A 24,420-nucleotide genomic window follows, 5' to 3' on the forward strand; every position below is an offset into this window, starting at 1 on the left:
AAATCTTTAAGGATTCGAACCAAAGCCAGGTAAGGTACGGTGGCGTAGCGTATCTCAGATACGATGCGCCGGGCAGATCTTTGTGGATCTGCCCCTTAATGTCTAATAAAGACATTTCAACATATATTTTTTCTGACATTTTTGTAACTATGACATAGATAACATTCTGAATACATTTATAAGAGAGCCACTCCCATTTTAAAATGGTTTGTTTTACTCCTTTTAAAATAAAAAAATAAAATAAAAACCAAAAATTAAAATAAAATATAAAAAAAAATTTATAAGATTTTAAGCACATAATCCATTTAATACAAAGCAGATAAACCTCTCGCATCCACTTTCCATTCCCAAAGAATGTCATTCTGAATTGAGAACACTTGTCGGCGGACCAGCAAAACGTCTTAAAATACAGCAAGGGCTCTTTCACACGGAGCGGACCGTTTCTGGGTCCGCTCCGTGTGTCTCCGTCGGCTCAGCCGGGATCCCCGCTCAGCTGTCGGCGGATAGGGTGGTCCCCGCACACAGTGCAGGGACCGCCCTGTCTCAGCTCCGCTCTGCCCTATGGGGAACCGGATGCAGACGGACCGTCTGTCCGTCTGCATCAGTTCCGTTACGCCGGACGGAAGAAAAATAGGGTTTTCTTCCGTCCGAAAACCGGATCCCGACGGACGCGGACGCTAGCGGATGCTCCATCCGCTAACGGACGCGATCCCATAGGGATGTATTACAAGTCCGTTAACGGACTTGTAAAAACGGACAGGCGGAGCGAACGTCTGAAAGGGGCCTAAGTCCAGTTAGTTTGATTTATTGATTGACCTGAATAAATGAGAACCTTCACAGACATCCACCTCCACAGTACAAGGGTCTTGTCTGCTTACAGGGTACCGAGAGAAACTCCGGATATAAATCATCAATGTTCTGTTTAATCCATGAATCAGTAGTTGCACTATTATTACCAAACTCCCTCATCCATGTCTTTATGGACCTTGCTTTGTGCACTGGTGTGCAGTCATGTTGGAACAGGAAGGGGCTGTCCCCAAACTCTTCCCACAAAGTTGGGGGCATGAAATTGTCCAAAATGTCTTGGTATGCTGACGCTTTAAGAGTTCCCTTCACTGGAACTAAGGAGCCAAGCCCAACCCCTGAAAAACAACCCCACACCATAATCCCCCCTCCACCAAATGATTTGGACCAGTGCACAAAGCAAGGTCTATAAAGACATGGATGAGCGAGTTTGGGGTGGAGGAACTTGACTAGCCTGCACAGAGTCCTGACCTCAACCTGATAGAACACCTTTGGGATGAATGTGCTTCTGGAAGAATGGTCAAACATTCTCATAGGACAGCCTTCCCAGAGGAATTGAATCTGTTATAGACTGGGATGCCATTAAAGTTCATGTGTGTGTAAAGGCAGGTGTCCTAATACTTTTGGCAATATAGTATATATAGTATATATACTGTATATTCTTTTTATACTAAGTCCAGTCCATTGTTTGGACATAGTACCTGCCGAAGGGTGATTCCAGCAGCCAAATAAAAGGAATTGGGATATTAAAGTTCTCCCCAGCACAAAATTAAAACTCAGCAGCTACACAATGGGGGTTATTTACTAAAGGCAAATCCACTTTGCACTACAAGTGCAAACTACAAATGCAAAGTGCACTTGAAATTGCAAGGAAAGTGCACTTGGAAGTGCAGTCGCTGTAGATCCGAGGGGAGAAAGGAAAATAAAAAAACAGCATTTTAGCTTGCACATGATTGGATGATAAAATCAGCAGAGCTTCCCCTCATTTCAGATCTTCCCCTCATTTCAGATCTACCCCTCAGATTTACAGCGCCTGCACTTACAAGTGCAAAGTGGATTTGCCTTTAGTAAATAACCCCCATACTGTACACATACTGCAGCTGCTGACTTAATATTAGGACACTTACCTGTCCTGGAATCCAGCGATGTTGGTACCCCAGCCTATGTTTCCATTGGCTCTCGGGTGCTGCTGCTGCCATTCCCTATAGGGGCCAATTCACACCACATGCAGTCCAGTGCGTTTTTTTTTTTTTTTGTCTGCATGGAAAGTAGGTTATATGGTTTTCAATGGCATAATTCACACCAGTGCTTGCAGTTCCAGAAAAAAAGTAGAGCATGCTGCATTTTTCCTGCACTGGACTGTAATGGAACACTGTAAAGCACATCAAAAACGCACTAGAATGCACTGGAACACACATGTCCTTATCTAAGGTTAAGAAAAAAAGAGGAGGAAAATGCACTGGAATGCTTTAAAAACACACCAAACATGCCCTGGAATGCATCAAAAACACGCATGCAGAAAAGCATCGGAAACGCATCTACCGCAGCGAGATCTCTCAGAAGTGGGGACAGGTACCTGTCAAAAACAAGAACCTGCTCCCCTCCCCCGAAAGGTGGCAAATGTGGCAAAGTAGGGGGGGGGGAGGCAAATAAGTGGAGCTTCCACTTTTGGGTGGAACTTCGCTTTAAATGTCATATCCCTGCCCAAGCTGCACTGTTGTCATGTGCCAATACTAGGCTGGGCTGGAAGATAAATATGTAAGTGATGAGAGCTGCATTCTTGTGTGTGTATGTGTGTGTGTATACACAGTATATATGTGTATATGTGTGTGTATATAATATATATATATATATATACATACACACAGTATATCTGATATATATATATATATATATATATATATATATATATATATATATATATATATATATACACACACACATATAGCAGAATGAAGATACAGTGTGTGTATATATATATATATATATATATATATATATATATAATGCCTCTCCCATCACTTACTTACATGTATAAATATTTTTCTCATTTCTTTTTTTTTCATTCCTTTTATTGGGATGTGGGTCTGTGATTTCTGTGCCTTCAATCTTCCAATATGTAAATCCTGCCCTGGGAAAAACTCTTCAAACAGACAGACTTCTATCATAATACAGGAAGACAGGAAGTGAACTGGGTGGGAACCAGAGAGGTGGTGAACCTTCACCTCTCACTTCCTGTAAGGCCTAGTCTGAAAGGGAAAGCATGGCATGGTGGAGACACTCTGTATTCTGGATGGATTCTCCTGGATTAAAGGTATGTCTTCTATTAAATAATATTAGAATTGTGACAGTTTGGTGCATGAGTTAAGTTTTATTTGTCTATTTCCTGCTGAATAGTTCTCATTCTGTGTGCATTCACAGTTACCATGCAGCATGTGCACAGTAATGTAATATTACAGAGCTCCTCTTCCACAGCATGCCACTCTGCTTCATATAATATGTATGGCTTCCATGTTATATCCAGTGACTGTGTAGCATACTTTCAGTGCACATTGCTGCATATAATATTATATGGCTTCCATGTTATATCCAGTGACTGTGTAGCATACTTTCAGTGCACATTGCTGCATATAATATTATATGGCTTCCATTCTATATCCACGCATCATGCAGCATAGGGGTTGATTTACTGAAGGCAAATCCATTTTGCACTACAAGTGCACTTGAAAATGCAGTCGCTATAGATCGGAGGGGAAGATCTGAAATGAGGGGAAGCTCTGCTGATTTTATCATCCAATCATGTACAAGCAAAAATGTTTTTTTTTATTTTTTTCATGTCCCCTTCAGATGCACTTGTAGTGCAAAGTGGATTTGCCTTTAGTAAATATACCCCATTATAATGTCAGGGCACAGTGCTACCAATGTTTTATGTCTCCCTTCCCTTTTGCATATTATTATCTGCCCTGCTACTAGGTGCCAACATATATGGATTTTTCCATACAGATACCAATTATGGGCCACCTTTCAGGCCGATAACAATATGAGGTACTGATATTCTGTTTACATCCAGCTGCCCCAGAAGTAGCCTGATATCAGTTGACACCTAGGCCTTTTTTTGTATTCTAACAGCCACTGGCCACTGTCAGAATACAGGAAAAAAGAGCAGATAGCAGGGGAATCAATAACCAGGTTGCTATTGACTATTTTAAATTGCAGTAGCCAATAGCTAGTGGGCTATTACACCCGCCCACTGCCTGTTGTCAATCAGCAAAGGAGAGGATTTGAAGGAGAACATTCTTCTTCAGGTCTTCCTCTGCTGATTGACAGCAGGCAGTGGGAAGGGGGCGCAATAGTCAGCCTAATTTTAAAATTGAAACAGCCAATGGCAGTCTGGCTATGGTTCCCCCCACTACCTGCTGTTTACATTCAGCTGCCATCAAATTAATTGTGCAGAAAGAGGTTAGCGGTGTCTGGGGTGTGTGTGTGTGTGGGGGGGGTGGATGGGGGGTGTGGAGGTGGAAAGCTAATATATTTTTTTTTTTTGGGGGATTCTGACAGATGGGCCGCTGTCAAAGCACCTGACCAAGACTGACAACTGGTGAATGGAAAACCGGAATAAGCACTTGGAAGAAGAAAACCGACAACCGAGACAACTTGCCTTTGGTAAGCGGACAACTTAATTACGATGGTGGGCACCTTCCGTTTTTTTATATATCACCGCATTCAACTGGCACTGTACCTGATCATCATATCTGCATCATCCTTCATTATTCATTTGGTCATCAGTGTTTGAGTTTTGTGGTGATATCATTAAGAACTTTTGAGGTTTGGTTTGCCAATTGTGTGCTGTTGGCATACAATTTTGGGATCACCGATTTGGCGTATTAACCTCTCATTGTTTATACATATAATTGGACATTCATTTTGTGAATTTATATACTAATTTTTCTGTGCACTCTGATTTTTTGTTTTTGTTAATTATTGTGCACTGTTTTTGGCATATCAGCCCCTGGATGCCAATCTTTCAATGTGAATTGGTATTGGTAAAATTGTTTTATTTTAATTCATTTTTATCTATTTATTGTGTGTTATTCCACCAGTACTGCTGCCTTATGTTTTTTTTTTTATCTTTATTTTCTCTTTGACCAATCATTTGCCCTTTCATTCTACAGTGTTTTAAGGCAGAGTAAGGCATCCTTAGAGAGGTGGAGATCTACCTGAACAACATGGGAGAAGTCAAAGATCACAGGGCACAGTGTCTTCCAATGTTGCCTCCTCACACCTGACTAAAACCTATAATTGCCGTACTACCGCGCTGCAATCACGTGCCTTTCACTGCAATTATTGGTGTTAACATTTTGCCTCCTCACCACCTTGCAGAATTTCTCAGAGGCGCATTGGAGCATTGCATACCGCACTTGTGAATGAGCCCTTAGTTGCATTTGGCAATAGCACTTTTAAGGCTCATTCACATGTGAATTTGGGGGTGGTAAAACCCTGCCCCCAAGCCCCTACCCCCTTTAGCTGCTAAGTGGGAGGGGGTCAGGGTGCCATGGGAAGTGGATGCTTGAGAGTTACTATTAGCTCTCAAGCAACCAGAAACAACAGTACCAATGGGGATCGTTGGGCAACTGGGAGTTTACTGTACTACATTCAGTATAGTATCAGTGAGTGCACTCAGGTAACTACATACTATATACACAAGTAGGATTTTCGTTTTGTGGAACATCCTTACTTTTAACTTGGATGAAACCCTCCTGGAATATTTTTGATCTAGTGGGGGGGTCAGCAGCAGACTGGAGAAAAACCCTCTAATCATGTAAAAGTACATTTTTCCACAAGTCATCAATTTCTAACAAATGAAATGTATGGATATAGTGAGAAAATAGGCCATTATGTTACTTAAAAAGTTTTTATGCATTTCCATAGATTTGCCTGGCGTAATGGATACTTTGAAAACCACAAGAGCGCAGCTAATAGTACTGAAGAATGATGGTGGAAGTTCATCCTGTGTGGGTGTATCGTGTGCATCACCTTCTGTCCCGTCTGAAGAGTTGAGCTCATCTCCTTGTCAAGTGTCGTACTCAAGGCCTAAACAGGTAGGTTTTCTTTTGGTACCGAAACATTAAAACGTATTTTTTTTAAATATCAAACATGTCCAACTCCTATTTACCTGCTCTGTGTAAGGGTTTTTGTACAGAGCAGCTCAGATCCTTCTCTTCTCAGGTCCCATGCCAGTGCTCCTGAACCAGAGCTCTGTGTGTCCAATCACACACTGAGCCTTGCCTTGGCCCCATCTCCTAATTCGCTCACTGGCTGTGATTTATAGCATCGGGAGCCAATAGCTCCCACCGCTACAGAAGGCCAATCAGCAGTGCAAGTCCCTGGAGAGACAAGGCTCTCATGGACATCGCTGGATCGAGAGGGGACTCATGTAAGTATAGGGGGGCTGCTGCACACAGAAGTTTTTTTTTTTTTTACCTTCATGCATAGGATACATGAAGGTAAAAACCCTTGTGTCTTTACAACCACTTCAATAAAAAGTAACCTTTAAGGCGGTGCCTCCAAGCGGCTGACAGATGGAGAGAAGCGGGTACAGTTAAACCCTATGAAAACCTCCACTTTTGACATGTAGACTGTAAGCCAATTTGACTGTTGTGTCAAAATGAGATATCTTGCTCAGTCTGGTAGTAGTCTGAACTAATAAGGCAAGTTGTAGGCAAGATGTTGATTTTTATACTGATTTTTGAAAAGTCTACAATATTTTGATGTTTTTATACATGCTTAATTTTGTTAGTTTTATTTACTCAGCTGCATCTGTTAGACCCCTTTCACACTGAGGCAGTTTTCAGGCGTTTTAGCGCTAGAAATAGCCTCTAAAAAGCTCATACAACTGCATCTCTTTCAGTGCAATGAGTCATTTCACACTGGGGCGATGCGCTTGCGCAACATTAGAAAAAGTCCTGCAAGCAGCATCTGGGGCGGGTTGGGAGCGCTATAAATAGCGCTCCTAAAACGCACCTGCCTATTGAAATTAATGGGCAGTGCTTCCAAAGCACCCTAAAAGCGCATTAAAAACTGGACTTTTTCCCTTTAAAAAAAAAAACGCCTAAAAAGTGCTACAAAAACACTGCAAAACCGCCGGAGCTTTAGCATCGCTGCAGTGTGAAAAGGGTCTTATATGACTTTTGATTCACAGGGAAAATCTAATAAGTCTAATATTTTCTATTTACTTTTTAAAGCTGCTACTTTGGCAAAATTTCCTGGGACTTCATAAGCTGTGATCAGTGACGCTGTTACGAGAAAAATTGCGGCGTTGAAATATCACCTGAAGGGAAACATCAGGAACCTCAGCAGAATACCACAAACTTTTATGTCATTAATGTCATTTACCACAGTTAACACCACTTTCTATTCCCTGTGTTGTAGTTTTTGTATATTTACATAATAAAGTTGTGTGTATTGTACTGTGTTATTGTTTTTTTTTTCCAAATGTTTGCTAGTTTTATAGGCCTACAATATATAAAATACAATATATAAATACACAGCATTTCAAAATGTAATAGGAATGTATTTTTTAAAATTTTGCATTCAGAAGTACATTTACATTTATATTTAAAATATATTTTAAAAAAACATTCTTAATATATTTTTCCGAAATATATTGCCATATATTTGAAATGCTACAATTTTGGCCAGATTCAATATATTTCAATATATTTGTGCATATATTTCGGAATGCATTGTGAAATATGTTGCAAATATATTCATAAATATATGTTAAATGTACTTCTGAATGCATTTAGCAATATATTTTTGCAGCCATAAATATATTGCAAAGTGCATTTTGGAATGCATTGTGAATATATTCATAAATATATGTGAAATGTACTTCTGAATGCATTTAGCAATATATTTCTGAATATATTCACAATGCATTCCAAAATGCACATTGCAATATATTTATGGTTGCATAAATATATTGCTAAATGCATTCAGAAGTACATTTAACATATATTTATGAATATATTTGCAACATATTTCACAATGCATTCCAAAATATATTCACAAATATATTGAAATATATTTTTGAAATATATTGAATCTGGCCAAAATTGTAGCATTTCAAATATATGGCAATATATTTGAGAAAAATATATTAAGAATGTTTTTTTAAAATATATTTAAAATATATTTTACTTCCACATGGGCAGCCCCATTTGACGGCCACCATATGCTCTCCACAATGATGCACAAGGTGAGTAATGGCTCAGACCAGAACAACTCCCAGGAAAAAGAGGTCTGTTTTGGAGACACAAGCTGGGACAAGAAGAAGGAATAACCTGGGGAAACTTCAGCTTTCTCAATTAAGCTTTGACAAAAAGCTGGAAGCTGATAGTTTCTATTCAGAGCTGCACCAGATTTTGCACTCTTCAGTTTTAGTAAATTAACCCCAATGTATTTTTGTCACCTTCATAACAATGTTTAAAGGAAAAAAAAGTAAACCCCCCTGTGTACTAAATCTAACTTTCTGTGATACTGATGAAAGTGATGAAAAAAGAGACGAAGATCCCACTAATGACTGTGTATTGGGTACTGATTCTACTTTCAGATTGATGTCAATATTGTAAGTGTGCATAAACCTCAAAAACACAATTCTACTCTTCCCCCAAGGTCTAAGCCTACAGTATATGTTTTGAGATATGGTTTTATGTTCTGTAATAAAGATGCAATCTTTTTTTTTTATATACTAATTTTGGTGTTTCAATTATATTTGGTGCCGTAAAAAACTCATACACCCATGACTCAATGTATTAGATAGTTTTTTAAAACACACAGATCAAATGCTTTTTCTCAGCATAAAAGGCAGGGGGAAGGGATCTAATGTCACATACTGTACAGAATAAAGAGGAGTGTTCATTGTAATCTGATAACTGAGTGGAGGGAAAGGACACACCCCCACTGAAGTAAATTATGCAATAATATTAATTCTAGTATAACCTTTATAACTATTGCATATATGTATTAACTTGCCTATCCCTATAATTTGGCTAGTCTAAAGAGTTGGATAATCACAATGATATAACAAACACATATGCTTAGTAAACAATGCTACATTTATTAACCAAGAAAATAGGAATATACTAAACAGCAGATATCTACAACATATAACAACAATCATCAAAGCTACTTATTACATCCTCTAGAATAGACTCATCGGCTGGTCTCCAGGTGTTAAAAAGAGCTAGCTCTGGGCCACATGGCTTAGGCCCAAGCCAGCATTCAGAGCAAAGTCTCAAGATGGCAGAGCCTACAGGCTCATGCAAAGGCCTGCTGCGAAAAAGAGAGCTCTTTGGTTGCAACAGACCTTTTTACAAACCTCAGTCACACCACATTCAAACCTCCTCCATTGCCAGCCCTACTCGGTTTTGGACGAATCAGAGTGTGCACAGGGCAGTCTTCCTCAACATATTATATTACTGACCATCTTGCCGTATTGGCCTCTAGGTGGCAGTATTGCCCATATCATCTCCAGGAGCCCTGGGCCATCTTCCTTTAAGACCATGGAACTGCATCAGCCTGGCTGATCTTGGGGATCGGAAACAGATATCTAGAAACTCCAGAAATATTATATTAACTCATGTTGCCTACCAATACCCACTATCTATCTATCTATCTATCTATCTATCTATCTATCTATCTATCTATCTATCTATCTATCTATCTATCTATATATCTATCTATCTATCTATCTATCTATCTTCTAAAGGAAAGGTGAATAGCTGAGGCTGTCCATCTCCTACTGTGTGCTTGGAATAGGGGAGGGATCATCTCCCAGGATTGTCTGGGGTCAACACAACCTCCTAGAATTAACTGATTGCAGATAGCAAAGGAAAGAGACAGGAACAAGAGATGACACTCAGTGCTTGTAGCTGCAGGCATCATCTCGGGTTAACATCTGAAAGTCAAAGACATTCTAATATGACGTCCACCAAGGGGAAGTGGGTAACTTGGGTTACGTGTAGTTTATATAAAGGACCATCTTCTGCTTCTAACTGCTAAAAGGAAAAGCTAGGAGTGAAAGAAAAATGAGTATGTGCGGCTGGGGAAGGGTGGATTAAAGTGGTTCTTTTGTTTTTTCCGTCATGGACAAAGTGCATATCTGAATTCAATTTGTACTCTGTAATTTAGAACAAATATATATGGGTATATGATAATTGCATTTATAATAGATAAGCAATGTATTATCATCCAAGGTTATGTTTATGCATATTGTGCTCCATGCTAAGTACTCTAAAAAAACAGTTTGAGTCTAACAGCTTTCTATATAAACAATCACACATGCTCTTTACAGACTTGTTTTATCATTTTTCATGGTTACTTCTCTATTGAGAGTGTGTTTGTCTCTGATGGGAACCATATCAAAGATTTTCCTTTTTTTTATTGACTATTTATCACATTTTCCTTCATCATGTCTCATGACTCTGTCTACAGAGGCTACAGATTCAATGCCTCACTTTTAGAAAAATAACTGATACAAAGGATGCTCTGCTTCACTCTGCATCAGTGTTTGTGTTTCATGAAGTAAAATAATATTTTAGTGCCTTTAGTCCACATTAAATTGCTTAACGCTTATCCTCAATCCCAAAGAAAGCTTGGGGCAGATGTTGGATCAAAGGCCATTGATCTTCCTATTGATTTCCAATTCACCTTGAAATCTTTTTATAATGTTTGGTTGCTGGTGTCAAAAAGGGCACTAAAATGTCAGTTTCATAATACAAAACCAAAAGGATAAATGTTTGGTCTGAAAGAAACAATGAATTTAGGCCTTGAGTTATTCTGCACATTTTCTTACGGTCTTTAACCACTTCCATACCAGGCACTTACGCACCTTCCTGCCCAAGCCAATTTTCAGCTTTCAGCACTGTCGCACTTTGAATGAAAATTGCGCGGTCATGCTACACTGTACCCAAATTTTATTTTATCATTTTGTTCCCAAAAATAGAGCTTTCTTTTGGTGGTATTTGATCACCTTTGCGATTTTTATTTTTTGCACAACAACTGAAAAAATACAGAAAATTTTGAAAAAAATAAAGTTTTTATTTTTTTTCCTGTTAATTTTTTTGTAAATAAGTACGTTTTATCTTTCAATTATGGGCACCAATGAGGTGGCACTGATGGGCACCGATGAGGTGGCACTGATGGTCACTGATAGGCGGCACTGATGGGCACTGATAGGTGGCGCTGGTATGCGGCACTGATGGGCACTCATAGGTGGCACTGATGGCCACTCATAGGCGGCACTGATGGGCACTCAAAGGCGGCACTGATGGGCACTTATGGGTGGCACTGATGGGTACTTATGGGTGGCACTGATGGGTACATATGGGTGGCACTGATGGGTGGCACAGATGGGCACTGATAGGTGGGCATTGGGCATGGATGGGCACTGAGAGGTGGCATTGATGGACACTGAGGGGTGGCACTTGTTTATTTACTATTTTGCCAATCAGTGCCCATGTTGCCAGTCAGTGCCCATTTGTGGGCACTGATTGGCATCTATTGTGCCTATTTTTTTACATGTGGATGGCCATGGGGGATGTACCTGGCCATCCACATGTTGCCCCCTTCCCTGGTGGTCCTGGCGGCTTCCCTGTGGTCTAGTGTGAGCATCCGATGGGGGGGGCTGCGCTTGTAAACAATAGACGTCCAGTCAGGATTACACAACCACTTCCCGGACGTCAATTGTCTATTGACCGGGCAGGAAGTGGTTAATCCATCAATGAAATGTAATATCCTCTTCAGAAAAATGGGCAAATTATTGTGCTATAGAAAGACCTTAGCATGGGGCTTACTATGGAAAAAAAGATAACGTAGAGAATAGGGATGGGCTAATTTTAAAGATTAATATGCAAGTTATTGTCATAAAAAGTGTTTGGGGACCTGGGTCCTGCCCCAAGGGACATGTATCAATACAAAAAAAGTTTTAAAAACATTTTTTTTTTGAGAGCAGTGATTTTAATAATGCTTATAGTGAAACAATAAAATGAAATATTCCTTTAAATTTCGTACCTGGGGGGTGTCTATAGTATGCCTGTAAAGTAGCGCATGTTTCCCGTGCTTAGAAAAGTCCCTGCACAAAATGATATTTCTAAAGGAAAAAAGTAATTTAAAGCTAATTGTGGCTATAATGAATTGTCGGGTCCCTGGAATGCAGATACAAGTCATTGAAAAAACAGCATAGGTTCCCCCTTAGTCCATTACCATGCTGGGTCTGGTATGAATATTAAGGGAAACCCCGAACCAAAAAAAAAAAAAAAGGTGTGGGGTTCCCCCAAAAATCCATACCAGACCCTTATCCGAGCATGCAACCTGGCAGACCACAGGAAAAGAGGGGGGGGCAAGAGACCGCCCCCCCTCCTGAACCGTACCAGGCCACATGCCCTCAACAAGGGCCTCATCCCCACAACCCTTGCCCAGTGGTTGTGAGGGTCTGTGGTTGGGGGGCTTATCGGAATCTGGAAGCCCCCTTTAACAAAGGGGACCCCCAGATCCTGGCCCCCCTATGTCAATTGGTAACGGGTACATTGTACCCCTACCATTTCACTAAGAAAAAGTGTGAAAATGTAAAAAATGCCAGAAGACAGCTTGGGACAAGTCCTTTATTAAAATGAACATAATAAAAAAAAAACAGTCCAGCAATGTAATCCCATGGGCAGACCATTTTTTTTCTATTCAGCACTGTGCTACTTTAACTGGCAATTGTGTGGTCATGTAACATTGTACGCAAATGAAATTTCACATAATATAGCTTTCTTTTGATGGTATTTGATGGCCACAGTTTTTTTTTTTTGCTATACTAGATGAAAAAATAAATGAAAAAAAAACTATATTTGCCATTTTTTAAAACATACCCAATAAAATCCAATTTCTTAATAAATTTGGACCAAAAGATACTCTGCTACATGTCTTTGGTCCAAAAAATAATAATTGTACATGAATTGGTTTGTGTAAAAGCTATAGCATCTACAAACTTTGATACAGTACCATATTTTCCGGCGTATAAGACAACTTTCTAACCCCTTAAAATCTTCTTAAAAGTCGGGGGTCGTCTTATACGCCGGTAACCTAACATCCTTACCTTATCCTAAGATATGCAGAATTGAGGCCGTACGTTTTTTCAAAAGCCGCGCCTCCTACGTCTTCTGTTACGTCATAGGCGGAAAACTCAGCTTCCCAGGAGGCACTGTGTTCAGTGTTCGCCTATCACGGAGGCCCTCTCGTCCTGTGTTTAGTGTCTGCCTATCACAGAGGCCCTCTCGTCCTCGGATGAGAGGGCCTCCGTGATAGGCGAACACTGAACACAGTGCCTCCTGGGAAGCTGAGTGTTCCGCCTATCACGGAACAGAAGACGTAGGAGGCGCGGCTTTTGAAAAAACGTACGGCCGCGATTCTGCATGTCTTGGGATAAGGTAAGGGCACAGCGAGTCTGGCATGTAATGGGGCACAGTCTGGCATGTAATGGGGCACAGTCTGGCATGTAATGGGGCATAGTCTGGCATGTAATGGGGCACAGTCTGGCATGTAATGGGGCACAGTCTGGCATGTAATGGGGCACAGTCTGGCATGTAATGGTGGCACCGTGAGGCGAGGTATGACTAGTAGGAAGGGGGTAGTCTTATAAGGCGAGCATATCCCAAAACCAACATTTTGGCTGAAAAATTAGGGGGTCGTCTTATACGCCCAGTCGTCTTATACGCCGGCAAATACGGTATGTATGTTTGAAAATTGATCAATCCTGATATACTGATGAATCTCATTCCTTGAGGCTTCTAAAATACCCAGGACAGTACAAATACCCCCCAAATCACACTTTTGGAAAGCAGACAATCTGGGGTATTAAGTAGGAGGAATGACCAGTTTTTTAAAGTTGTAGTTTTTGACACAATTTTTTTTAAATGAATAAATTAAATGAAATCATTTTTTTCCTCAAGTTTTTGTGTACATAGTGTCACCAGTGCAGGACAGCATCATCATGTAATTGAGGTGGTGGTGATTAATGATGGTGATAAATTTGTTTAACATTATTAGTGTTTTTTTTTTACTTTTTTTCTTTTTACATCTTTCTTTTTTTTTTTTTAATTCTATATTTTTATTTTCATTTTGTTTCTTTTCAAAAACAAAAACAAAGAGCAAGAAAGCGATACAGAAAACATAAGAAAAGGACTAGGCACAGTCCTATACATCAACATATATATGGATATTACATTTGTTCTCTCTCCAACTATATTTTCTATTCATAAATTACTTTCCGAAGGAGATTATAATATCTATATCACTGATAAATTCAGACCATTCCCCTAAGAGAGATATAATAAACAAAAATACTCACTACTTTTAACTAAATTTCCAACTTCCCCGAGTATTCCATCTCCACCCTAATTATCCATATATTCTCTATATAATGGACTAATTCCCTCAGTATCCCTGTCACGCTTCCTTCCTCATTTTAAACCCCTCCTTTCCCTCCCCTCTTATCCCCACCTCTAGACCCCCATCTCCACCTCATCTCCTCCTCCGGCCGTGGATATCCATAGACCGGGAAAAAAAAAAAAAAAAAATTAAAAATATGACTATAATAATTATAATAAAGGAGAAAAAAAAAAACATACATCGACCCTCCCCCCCTCCGCTGTCTCCCTCCGAGCGCAATATAATCTCTCTTCTATTTCCCTTCTTTCTTCCATCTGTTAATCTTTATCCTTATTCCCCTAATAACTTTTTGCCTTCCTCCGATTGTACAAATAATTCCCAGGGTGCCCATATCATTTTAATTTGCTCTTTCTTATCTATTGTTCTTGGGAGGAGTTTCTCCATTATCCCTATTTTCCTTACTTTTTTCAGCCACATAGATATTGGAGGTGCCATGGAGTCTTTCCATTTTGTTGCGATACAACTTTTTGCCGCATTTATCAAATGACATATCATTGATCCCATATATCCTACCGGAGGAATTTCTGTATGATGTAAAAGGAAAAACGAGGGGTCATCTGGAATCTGGTATTCCGTAAATTCTTGTGTAATTCTCCGTACCGTTTCCCAGAATTGTCGTATTATTGGACATCCCCAGAATGTATGCAACATTGTCCCTTTCTCCCCACAACCTCTCCAACATCTATCTGACATTTCAGGAAAAAATATATTTAGACGCGCTGGTGTATAATACCATCTTGTTAATATTTTATAATTTAATTCTTGTATTTTCGTACATCTTGAAGATTTTAGTGCTAAATTTATAATATTTTGGCTTTGTATTGGGGAGAAGGTTTCTCCTAAATCTCTCTCCCATTTGACCAGGCTCGACATTCTAAAGTCTTCTGGTGGTACAGTCAGCAGTGTATACATTTTAGCGACTATATGGGCTAATGGTTCCTTTCCTCCACAGTACTCCTCAAATTTTGTGAGTGCTCGTTTGTACTTTTCTGCACCACCCAGAGTCTCCAGAAAATGTCGTACCTGTCGCGCTTGCCATATCGGTATCCCACAACTCCCTCCCCCTTGTACTATTTCTCCTATTGTCATCCACCCACTTTCTCCCAGAAAGTGGGAGGCTTGAAATCTACCATTTTCTTTTAATTTCTTAAATATTTGAGAATCCATGCCTGGCTGAAATTCTGGATTTCCTATTATCGGATAGAGGGGGGAGTTTTTAGTCGAGAAATTCGAGTTATGACATACTTTATTTCCAGTCCATAAAGTTGGGCCTATCGTTGGATGGGTTTTAACTGTAAGGGGTAATGCTGAATAACACCATATTGCCCTATTCAACGGTACAGGGCACATTTGTTGCTCTATAGTGATCCAAAAATTCTTTTTACATCTTTCATTAGAGCATTTTTTTTATTTATTTTACACATTGATTTCTGTTACAGTCATGAAACATCAATGTTTTGAACTGTAATGAATAGGTCACATTCATAACAGCTGTGAATACTATTGTGTGCTGTGATTGGCCCACAGCTATCACATGGTACAGGGTGCTGTGATCGGCCCAGGAACCATATGATAACTGTGGGCCAGCCATAATGCCGCATACACACGATCGGACAAAACCATGGATTTTTTTCCGACTGATGTTGGCTGAAACTTGTCTTGCATACACACGGTCGGACAAATGCCAAGAACGCGTTCACGTACAACACATACGACGGCGCTATAAAAGGGAAGTTCAATAAGTGTGCAACCCTTTGGGCTCCTTGTGCTAATCTCGTGTTAGTAGAAGTTTGGTGAGAAACGATATGCGCTTTTCAGCCTTGTGCTTTTCAGTCCATTACTGCTCTTCAGTTTGTGCTTGTGGGTTTGTATCTGTTTTTCAGTGTGTGTATTCAGTTCGTATCTGCTTTCCAGTGCGTTCTTGTCCACTCGTTTCTGATTTTCAGCTCGCTCTTCTCAGGCCCTTCTGTTTTTCAGTGCGTTCTGTTAGTTTGTTCTAACCAGCCAACCGCTTTCTAGCCATGTTGGAGGTACATACTCGTCGTAGAGTTCGAGCTGTGCAGGGGCTTGGTGTTGGGGTTCTTACTTTGATCCAAGCCCAGTAAATGAACAGGGTGGGGAGGAGTTCATGGACGAAGAATTGGTTGCTCCAGCGTGACCAATCCTCTCATATGCCTTTGCTGTGGGAGATCCAGGAGATTAACCCTGATGATTTCAGGAATTATCTCCGGATGATGGACCCTGTTTTTTACCGTTTGTTGGCTTTGCTGTGCCCCTATATTACAAAGCAGGACACCTGCATGCCGCAAGCATTCACTCCAGAACAAAGGCTAGTCGCCACGTTGCGGTACTTGGCGATGGGAAGAAGTCTGCAGGACATCAAGTATCCATTTTATCTGTGGGCAGCTGAAGCTGCTGCCTGTTCACTTCCTGGATTTACACAGACACACAGAGGCACGCCTCCAGCTCTGCAGCCCTGCAGATTTCATTAGCCCTCTTATGACTCACCCCCCCTTCTGGAAAACTCTCAGGCCCCGTACACACGACCGAGTTTCTCGGCAGAATTTAGCCAGAAACTCGATCGGAGCCGTATTCTGCCGAGAAACCCGGTCGTGTGTACACTTTTGGCCGAGGAAACCGATGAGGAACTCGTGGAGTCAAATAGAGAACATGTTCTCTATTTCCTCATTAGTCAATGAGGAAACTTAGCTCGCCGAGATCCTCGGCGGCTTCACAAGGAACTCGACGAGCAAAACGATGTGTTTTGCCCGTCGAGTTTCTCGGACGTGTGTACGGGGCCTTACAAGAGTGAGAGAGAGAGAGATGCGCATGAAGTCATAAGCCTAGGCTATTGATCAGACAAGAAACAGGAAGTGGGCTGTATAAGGTATTTACTGGCAGAAAAAAAAATGTTTTACTATCCAAAGTTAAAACAACGTGGGCAGAAGATATAATGGATGGAAAGTTGAAAAAAATACTAAAGGTCCGCTTTAAGTATAGATTGATGTCATAAAAGATTCATACTGTAGGTAAGGCTTTTTTTTTGTCTGTTCATACATGTTCCCCAATATTCAGGTGATTCTAGCAAGTAAAATTGTCTGAATTCAAATGTTGCAAAAAAAAATCTATGTCTTTGGTTGCACTTATACACTATATTACCAAAACTATTGGGACGCCTGTCTTTACAAGCACATTAACTTTAATGGCATTCAAGTCTTGGTCTCTAGGGTTCAATATTGAGGTGACTCACCCTTTGCAGCTAGAACAGCTTTGAATCTTATGGGAAGGCTGTCCACAAGGTTTAGGAGAGTGTCTATGGGAATGTTTGACCATTCTTCTAGAAGTGCATTTGTGAGGTCAGGCACTCATGTGGGTGAGAAAGCCTGGCTTGCAGTTTCCTCTCTAATTGGTCTGCTGGACATCTCTTTCTCTACAACGCCCTGTATTTCATGCATGCATGCATGCTTACCTTCTCCTCTGCTGTTTACTTTAGATTTCTAAGGACTACATATCCCATGGTACCTTGTTGTCTGCATGCAGTGATTTCTGTACTGACTCCACCTCCTCTCTGTATGTCACAATGTAAAATGTGTGTCATACAGTAGCAGTGTAGTGAATATATGTCATAGAATGTGGAAATCGTCACAGAGTATGTTTACAAACTTAAGATTGTTCAGAGTAATAGGAGTAGGCTAGAAAAAGTTGGAATGTAATGTGGAAATTAATATATCATTTTTACATTTTGACCATAGCTATGCTTTAAACTTTTTGTTTTAAATAAGGACGATTATTTCCTTCTGTTTTATGCTTCAGGGTGTTCTCTACACCATAAAGAAATGTAATCTAAAGGAACAGTCAGCCTAATGGACCCTGAAATATTGTATCCACAGGCTGTGGCCTTTGTGTCCTTTCAGGAAAATAAGACCTGTGTATCCCATCTTTCTATTTGCACTAGTTATCTTCATTTATCATGATGTTTAATTATTCTAGTGTTTAAATAACCTTTCCTGATTTCATTCCAATTGTGTCTGAACCAATAGTCTAATTTGCAATGCCAATGAATATTCAAATCACTGAAAATGTTTAGGAATGGAAAATAGCACGACTGTTTTATTACTTACTGAAATCTCAATTAAGAAATGATTATCAAGGTTAACCGTTCTTTAACAATAACTTGGAATGCTGCATTTGAGAAACGTCTAAACAGCTTGTTTTTGACATGTAAAGCTAAAGTTCAGGGAAACATCTATAGTATGTACACAGCTGAAATGTATTCTGTTCATGCTGAAGATAACATGGAAAGGCAAATAGAACCACAGTTGCTATCAGTAGTACAGCAACAGATTTAAATTGCATATTTTATTTTATTATATTTCTTTGGCTTCAGTGTTCTGGATTCTGCATTCAGTTCCCAGCAGGGAAGCCACATTATGGCTGTATGTTCTTTTTGTCTAAATATTTATAGTTTGCTGTTTTCTTTGCTGTGATCCCTTTTATAGGGATACACAATCGATGACATCACACCTACAGCCACACCCCCTACAGTTGTTAACACACATGAGGTCACACATAGCCCCATCAGCGTCCCCTTGTGGTTAACTCCCAAACTGCACTTGTCATTTTCACAGTAAACAATGCATTTTAAATGCATTTTTTGCTGTGAAAATGACAATGGTCCCAAAAATGTGTCAAAATTGTCCGAAGTGTCCGCCATAATGTCTCAGCCACGAAAAAAAATCGCTGATCACCGCCATTAGTAGTAAAAAAAAAATGCAATAAAACTATCCCCTATTTTGTAAACGCTATAAATTTTGCGCAAACCAACCGATAAACGCTTATTGCGATTTGTTTTACCAAAAATAGGTAGAAGAATGCGTATCGGCCTAAACTGAGGAAAAAAAATGTTTTTTTATATATTTTTGGGGGATATTTATTATAGCAAAAAGTAAAAAATATTGCATTTTTTTCAAAATTGTCGCTCTATTTTTGTTTATAGCGCAAAAAATAAAAACCTCAGAGGTGATCAAATACCACCAAAAGAAAGCTCTATTTGTGAGAAAAAAAGGACGCCAATTTTGTTTGGGAGCCACATCGCACGACCGCAATTGTCTGTTAAAGCGACGCAGTGCCGAATCGCAAAACCTGGTTGGGTCCTTTAGCTGCCTAAAGGTCCGGGTCTTAAGTGGTTTTAACAAAACAAAATAAATAAAAATGAATTTCGGGAGTAACTAAATAAATGTATTTTCTGGACAAAACCAAAATTCTGAAACCGAATATTTCAGTGTGCACATGTCTAGTGAAGAAGATACATATCTCTATGTTGGGAGTATAAATTGAGGATATTCTGTGACTACGTGAATGAGATTACAAGGCTTTAAAAGTAGAACTATAGGTAAAATGTTTTAAATTTTTGTGGTAAATGAAGGGGGGGTTTATAACCCCTGCCATCATGTGTCCAATTGGGGAGATTTACCTTCACCTCCTGTCCCAAATCAGGAAGTGAGAGTACATTTCTGCAAATTAAGCAAATTTATTGAGGCCCCCCAGGACACCAGAACTAGTGTCTTTGGACACTTCTTTGGAAGATTTGGCCAGCACTGTTTCCCAGGCGTTTATTAAACTGTGAACAGCATTGTTTTTTGTCTTTTGTGTTTATTTAATAAAGATCATAATTTAAGGGTTTTGCACCCAAGATTTTCTCCATCCATTTGCCTTCATCTCTATTTTATTTAGAAGCAGTCAGGTAAATCACAATGCCAGTATGTTATAGGAGAGCTTTAATACCCTTTAAAGCGGAGGTTCACACTAATTTCAATGTCTACCTTAATCACACCGGCTCAGTGTCTATACTTAAAGTTGGCTATCCAAATTTGTTTTATATTAATCTTTGTCTTGTCTTAAGGAGGCACTTCCTGGTTGACCTCCCGTGGGAGTGGGCATGTCAGTTTCTCTGCGATCGCCGCAGTTTTTGCTGGGATTAGTTTGCTATGTCTCCTGGGAGCACAGCGTGACGCTGCCCATGAGACGATTCTGTAGCTAACAAGAGGAACTATTGCGTGATTTGACATGTCTCCGTCACCGTATCCCGGAAGTATTTGCTTGTGGGCTTTACGGTGCCCACAAGCAAGATGGATATATACAGGACAGATTTTTATAACTCATTCTTTACGGCCAAATCGCGATGCTTATGGCTACAAAACTAAGACAGGCGAGTCCAATCCTAGGTGTATTAACCTCCCTGGCGGTATGATTCTGTCTGAAAAAACATGCTGAAAGCAGTACAATTATTTGCAAGGAAATGTGGTGTTTTATACTGTAGGCCTGTGATTTTTAGGAATAACTCACTTAAATCTGACCAAACAAGAATCTAATAGGCATCTCGGGTATGACATTTTTTTAAAAACAAAATTTTTAATTATAATATAATAAATAATTATAAATAATTATAGCAAGTAATAATATAATAAAAATAAAAATTATTCAATAATGTAATCAACTCAAAATCACTGAAATTTGCTCAGTTGCAGAATTGTTGCTGTCATTATTTTTTTTTTTTATGACGAATTTCCCCGCAAATCGCTATCGCACAATTCTGCAAGTGATTATAATTTATTATCGCTGTTTTCTAGCTGATCTAAAACCATTTTTGACATAAAAAGACACTTTTGGTTGCTATGGACAATCTACAGTTTTCAGGCAGAAAAAAAGGTTTTTATTATATAAAACGACATGCATGACACTGGGCTGACCACTAGGGACAAGGGGGGTGTGTTTTTTTTTACATACAGTACTGTAATCTATAAGATTACAGTATACTCTATGTATAGTGTTTGTTTACTTTTTTGAATTTGGCGCCGATCTCCGCTCCCGTGCGTCGTAACGTCGCAGGGAACGGAGATCGGCGGCACAGGAGGACGCTGTGTGAATCGAGCGAGGTCCCGCTCGCTCACACAGCGCGGCGGCATCACTGGATCCAGGAGAAGGTAAGCCAGCACACGCTGCAGGCTCTGCATGTCTACCCCGAGTGTGACTCGGGGCTACCGATTTTGGTAGAAAAAATCAACCCCGAGTCACGCTCGGGGATACCGCCAGGGGGGTTAAGAGCGGTAGATGCCTGATAAAGGTTTTCAAATTTATTAGTCAGATTTATCCCCAGGTAACGAATAGAGGAGTCAGCCCACTGGAATCTAAACAAAGTCTTCAGTCGCTCTACCAGTGCAGGTTGTATATTTATGTTCAATGCCATTGATTTTTTCATATTGACCCTTAATCCTGAGACATGTCCAAATGAGTCAAGCACTTTACAGATAGCAGTCAAGGAGGTTCCCGGGGAGGTAACAAAAAGGAGACAATCGTCCGCAAACAAAGCGCATTTATGAGTTTGCTGTCCACAAGAAACTCCAGTAATATCTTGATTGGACCTGATGGCAATAGCTAAGGTTTCTATCGCCACAGCAAAAATGATAGGAGACAAGGGACATCCCTGTCTGGTCCCTCTTTTGATCAGTATAGGATCTGAGAAATATCCCTGCAGTTTGACCTTCGCCTGTGGTCCTGAGTATAAGGAGCGCAGCGTTCCCAGGAAATTCTTCCCAAACCCCCACCGTTTTAGGACCTCAAATAGATAAGGCCACGCTATAGAATCGAAGGCCTTCTGAAGGTCCAAAGACAGAAGCAGTCCTTCCTGGGAAGGACCTCCATCCCACCCCGACTGTAGTAACGAAACAACATCTATTGCCCGCCTGATCTGGTCCGGACCCTGTCTCCCCGGTATGAAGCCTACTTGATCTTTATGTATATAATGGGTAATAAATGAGTTTATTCTGTTAGCTAAAATTTTTGTGAGAATTTTCACGTCGTTATTGATCAATGAGATGGGCCTATAATTTTCTACCTGTTCCGGGTCCTTATCAGGTTTGGGGATAACAGATATGAATGCCTCGTTCAGCTGAGGATGTAGGTCCTCCCCCGTTCTTTTAGAGTTGAAAAATTTTGTAAGGTGAGGGGCAAGAGTATCCGCAAAGTTTTTATAATAAGGGGTCGAAAAGCCATCTGGCCCTGGAGCTGAACCTCCCTTCAAATTTTTAATCACATCCAAGGTTTCCGTCACAGATATGGGGGCCTCCATAAGCTCCACATGATCAATGTGAAGGCTAGGGATGGGCAATTTGTCAATATAGGATTGAATCTCAGGAATCCCAGCTGAGTCGCCGGCTTGGTAAAGTTCAGAATAAAATCCTTGGAAAGTTTTGAGAATGATTTCGGGGTTAAGGGTAGCAGTCCCCTCGCGAGTTTTGATTTTTGGGAGAGAGAATGTGCGGTAAGTCGGTGAAAGTTTGGTGGCTAGCATAGTACTCATTCGATCCTTATGTTGGTAAAATTTCGCTCCGCTCCACCCCAGGGACCTCTCAGCCCTTACAGTAAGTGCTAAGTTAAGGGCTAGTCTAGCAGCGTCCAGCTGGGAAATCTGGATCGTAGCTTGATCTTTCTTGTGCTGTTTGCATAAATCTGTAAATTCCCTATCCAATTTTTCAATTTCCAAAGCTTTGTCCTTTTTTATTTTAGCAGCAATTTGTATGAGCTTACCACGGATCGTAGCCTTATGCGCAGCCCACAAAGTCTCAGCTGAGATCCCTTCGACATAATTTAAGCTAAAATATTCCTGAAGTGCTTTCTCAATTTCCAAGACAACCATTGGGTCTTTAAGGAGGGTTTCGTTAAGCTTCCAGTGAAATTGACGAAAGACGCCTGTCCTGCCTTGAAGGGAACAGATCACCATTGAGTGATCAGAAAGAGCTGTCTCTTTTATGCGTGCTTTAGTGATCAGAGGGACATGTCTCGAGGAAACAAGGATGTGGTCTATTCTCGAGTAGGAGCGGTGAAGGTTGGAGAAATGGGTATAATCCCTTTTGGAGGGGTTAAATTCCCTCCAAACATCCACTAAATTTCGCTGAAAAATCAGCTTAGCTATTTGCGAACTAGTCCTAGTAGGACGGGTCAATTGTGAAGACAGAGGTCTGGATTTGTCAAGACTCTGGTCGAACGCCAGATTTGAATCTCCCCCCAATATGACCATCCCTTCCAAGAGTGTTTCTAAGGCATTGAACATTGACTGAAAAAATTTGAGTTGCCCTCTATTAGGAGCGTAATAAGACACAAAAGAAAAAAGTTGCTCATCTATCCACCCCTTCACTAGGATAAATCTCCCTTCAGGGTCCCTGTGCACTAATAATGATTTAAATTTACAAGATTTAGCGAAGAGCACTGCAACCCCTCTTGTCTTGTCCTCTGCATTTGCCAGGAAGAATTGAGGATAGTGATTATGGATGAATGAAGGGGAATAACTTGTAGGAAAGTGGGTTTCTTGTAGGAGAAGTACTTCTAGTTTTTGGGAGCGACAGGATTGGAACACCTTCTTCCTCTTGACAGGGGAATTTAGACCTTGGACATTGTGGGATACCATTCGAAGAAGTGGAGATGGAGTGGAGTTACGTGACATGACCATCAAATAACAAGAGCATATGGTAGCTATGTGAACTTACCCCAGAGGATAGGAGGCGTGGGATCCGAGAGCAGACGGCATATATAATAAATAAATACATTTTTAATAAATTTGAAAACCTTTATCAGGCTAACTTCCCTCCTATGTTCCGCAAACTCGAAACTGATCTACAAACATGGGCCACTCACAAAATATCCTGGCTAGGAAGGATCAATTCGGTCAAAATGACTCTCCTACCTAGACTGCTATATTTGTTCAGGTCTCTCCCCATTGCAATTAGGAAAGATCAACTTAAAAAATTCCAGGGCAAAGTGTTGAAGTTTATTTGGAATGGTAGAGGATATAGGCTGCCCCAAAATGTCTTATATGGACCCATAACTAAAGGAGGTCTGGGTTTACCACTCCTTTTCCGTTACTATCAGGCAGCTAGATTGACCCAACTGTCATCCATCTACTCCAGCCGAGAGAAACCAGATTGGATTGAGATGGAGGGTCAGGCAGTTCCTAATAATCCTCTGGACGACCTGCTCTGGTGCTCCCAAAAACTAAGACCGGCCATAATGGCCCCAACACTCTCTCAGGCATTCAGGCTTTGGGATGACTTGCGGAAATCTCCTGCG

At 40.4% G+C, this 24,420-nt stretch overlaps 1 long non-coding RNA gene across 1 annotated transcript; it reads left to right on the forward strand.

Moving 5' to 3' along the window:
* Nucleotides 1-3,014: 3,014 nt before the first annotated feature.
* On the forward strand, nucleotides 3,015-5,769 carry LOC120916094. The gene is made up of 3 exons (XR_005743957.1): nucleotides 3,015-3,118; nucleotides 4,363-4,467; nucleotides 5,734-5,769. It is a non-coding gene; the product is annotated as an uncharacterized LOC120916094 (long non-coding RNA).
* The last annotated feature ends 18,651 nt before the right edge of the window (nucleotides 5,770-24,420 follow it).

The sequence above is a fragment of the Rana temporaria genome, chromosome 10 (assembly GCF_905171775.1).
Source record: "Rana temporaria chromosome 10, aRanTem1.1, whole genome shotgun sequence".
NCBI lineage: Eukaryota > Metazoa > Chordata > Amphibia > Anura > Ranidae > Rana > Rana temporaria.